At 56.5% G+C, this 3,357-nt stretch overlaps 1 protein-coding gene across 1 annotated transcript in view; it reads left to right on the top strand.

Moving 5' to 3' along the window:
• The first annotated feature begins 1,714 nt into the window (after nucleotides 1-1,714).
• Nucleotides 1,715-3,357, top strand: part of AKNA (AT-hook transcription factor) — a 50,070-nt gene continuing 48,427 nt past the window's right edge. Inside the window, exon 1 of the mRNA XM_023510566.1 lies at nucleotides 1,715-1,849. The gene's annotated coding sequence lies outside the window, so the exon portion shown is untranslated. The remainder of the gene's footprint in view (nucleotides 1,850-3,357) is intronic.

Raw genomic sequence — 3,357 nt, 5'->3', positions numbered from 1 at the left:
CACAGAGATATTAAGGTCCAGCCTTTGGAGGAAACCAGAAACTTGCACCTAAGTAGTGGGAATAAAATCCCCAATAAATGACAGCCACATTCCAGGTCCCCTCTGCACTGGCAGGCATTACTTCATTGAATCTTGATAACTGCTCCAAGGGGTGGCTGATCTTCATATCCCTGTTTCACAGACGGATAAGAACTGAGGCTTAGAGAGGTGAAGCCTCAACAGTCAGAGCAGGCAGGAGGTGGGGCTAGAATTCAAACCCAGGTCCACACAAAGTTGGACAATGGATTCTGACATTCATTTTTCTGCCCTATTCTGTCCTGGCCCTTTATCAGAATCACCTGGAGAGTTTAGGGGCAAAGTGAGGCTTGAAATTTCCCTTGTTTAATTTGTTTCCTGAGTTACTGGTGGGGCAGAGTTGGGAGCCATCCATGTGTGTAGGGTCCAGGTCCCTGGGCTGCACTTGTCTGTGCCTCAGTTTCCTCATCCAGCAGGTGTTGAGGCAGCAGTGGGGATAGGGGAGTGCCCGGCATAGCCTTGGCCAGATGGGAAGGGGTTTCATAGGAAGGGGATGTTGGGCTGCCCGGCTCTACTGGGTCCTCCGCCCCAGTGCTGACCTCTCCTGGGTGGCACACTCTGTTATGGGGGACTCAGGCCTGGCTGCTCTCAGGGAAGGTCCAGCTGGCACCCACCTTGGGCCTCTGCACTTACTGTTCCAGAACACCACACCAGCCTTCCGTGGCCGGCTGTGCTCCCTTTTCCTGTCAGTCCCTTGTTTGAATGAATGTTGCCTTTTCACAGAGACCTTCCTGATCGTCCCCAACCCCTCCTCCCTGACCCATTACTCTCTGCCTGAGCCTCACCCGAGAAACTTAAAATCACTAATGCCCAGAGATTGGTTCTGTTGGTCTGGGGTAAGCCCTGGGCATTGCTGCTACCAAAAGCAGCCTGGGCTATGGATTGCCCACTCCATCACCAACTGACACAGCAGGAGCTCAGAGAGTACCTGTGAATGAAGGACTAGGAGGAGCAGGGCTTGGGAAAAGGCAGCATGTCCATCAGGATAAATCTGTCCCCTGACAGCTGGTGAGCCCTGCGAGGGTACTTACAACAGGTGAAATTCCCGATCAGCCACTTCACTACCTCCATGGGTCCTGGAAAGTCCCATGCTGGCTGCAAGCCCTCCTCAGGGTGACGGCAGTGGGTGAGGTGGGCAGGAATAGTTGCAGCCTCCCCCAGATGTCGAATTGCACATTGGCAGACAGGACACAGAGTCAGAGATGGAGGGGCACACCAACCTCTGTCTGTGCTCCCATTGTGCGGGTGGCCCCTGAGGCCTAGTGAAAAGGGAGCCTCCGCCAAGGTCATGCCATAGTTGAAAAGGGCTGAGGCGAGGCAGCTAGAGACCTCCTCCCAGGCTCAGCTTGCTGTGTGACCTTGGCCAAGCCGCTGACCTTCTCTGAGCTTCAATTTCCCTTTCTATAGGTATCTTGAGGGCCTTAGTGGTGATAGTCCCAAGCTCCAGGCATCAGAAGTTTCTGGGAATCCTTTCCTGGGCAGCACAGATATGCAGAGGGCCTGCAAGGGGTTAAGCTCTGCTCTGGCTCTGCACCGCAGACAAACCCCCTCCTTCTGACAAACACTTGTAGGAAATCAGGCTGGGCGCTTCCTGCAGGGGCGGGGAGAGGTGGGGAGCCATGCTGTCTGTGAACAGCAGCCCCAGCTGGCAGAGCGGGCCTGGAGGCGGGCCAGGGTGCAATGGAGGCAGGGGGCTCCCCAGGTTTGGAACAAAGACCCCTCTGGCAGGTCCCCTGAACCTGAGCAGGCAGGATGGTTGTGGAGCCTGAGAAAGGTAAGGGATTAGGATGGAAGAGGGCCGGGGAGTCTGCCTTCCTCCGGACTGTCCAGTCACAGCCTCTGAGACAATCCAGGCAGCTGGACCAGCCCAGCCAGGAAGTTGCAGCTGCCGCAGCTGTACCACTTCTCTCAGCTTAGGGGATTTCGGTCCCCTGTGTAAGGGTGGATTTTCAGGGGATTTCTCTAAGCCTTAAATTCTAGCCCCAGCCCTCACTCCCTTCTCTTATGAACTTGGGCAAGCGTTGGGCCCTCTCTGCCCAGTGTCCTCATGTGCATGGGAGAGTTAGTCCCATCCGTTGCTAAGGGGCCTCAGTGACAATGCAGGCATGGTGAGCAGGCCTGGAGGCAGCGGGGTTCCCTACAGAAGTTGCCCCTTCTGCCAGCCATAAGGGTAAGATGAGACGCCCAAGCTGTCCAGAGGTCAGCAGACCCAGCTCAGCTCTTGAGGGTGGCGAAATCAGAGCGGCAACAACAGGGCACCGTTTCTCTTTCTCTTCAGCCTCTGCTGCCTGGGCAAGCTGGAGGCAGGGAGGGGACATACAGAGGGGGAGTGGCTGGCACTTGCCAGTGGGGCTAATTTCCACACAGCTGTTGGGAACCCCTCAAGGGGGGGTGCAGGGGGTACTGAGCCCAACAGCCCAGCCTTTCTGGAGGGCCCAGCTACTTGATACGGGGAGTCTTCCGTCCCCTTTCTTGCTTTCAGAGTCGCAGTACCCCAGTGTTGAGTCCCTGGGCTGCACTTGTCTGTGCCTCAGTTTCCTTATCCAGCAGGTGTTGGGGCAGCAGTGGGGATAGGGGAGTGCCCGGCATAGCCTTGGCCAGATGGGAAGGCTTTTCAGGGGCATAGGAAGGGGATGTTGAGCTGCCCGGCTCTGCTGGCAGAAGAGGATCTGGGTGTCTGGGCAGCTCTGAGTGATGGAGCTCTAAAGGGAAGGGTCCTCAGTTTGGGAATGGTTGTGGGGGAGGGCAGGCAGAGGAGCCCTGTGGGGGAGGTGGGGAAGAAGAGTGTCCCACCAGGAACTGGCGAAGGACACCTTAGGGCAGCGGTTCTCAACCAGTATTAAAGGGCTGCGGCATTAGGAAGGTTGAGAACCACTGCCTTAGGGGAAGGGGTTTGTTAGACCCCTGCATAAGCCAAGGCCACAGGGGTGGCAGAGGGGTGGGGAGATGGACAGAGAAAGGAAGTGTTTCTCCCAGGTTGACAGGGACCCTGAGCCCAACAGCCCTCCTTAGGAGGACTTAATCCTAAAGGGGTCAGCTCACATGGCTGGAGCCTTCACCAGACTCCTCTGCCCTCGCAGCGGGTGACCCGGCCAGCCCTGCCTTTGTCTGGCATTCAAGGTCCCCTGCCCTTAGCTTCCTCGCAAGCTCAGTTCATACTTTCGGACCTCCGTGCCTTTGCCTGTGCTGTTCCCTCTCCCTGGAGTGCCCTCCCCCTTTCCTCTCCACCAAATATTATTCTTTTCTCAAGGCTATCTTACAGCTTCCTTCTTCAGTAACCCC

The sequence above is a fragment of the Otolemur garnettii genome, unplaced genomic scaffold (genome assembly GCF_000181295.1).
Source record: "Otolemur garnettii isolate 467f Iridium unplaced genomic scaffold, OtoGar3 scaffold00014, whole genome shotgun sequence".
Lineage (NCBI taxonomy): Eukaryota > Metazoa > Chordata > Mammalia > Primates > Galagidae > Otolemur > Otolemur garnettii.
This window is presented reverse-complemented; position numbering and strand designations above follow the sequence as displayed.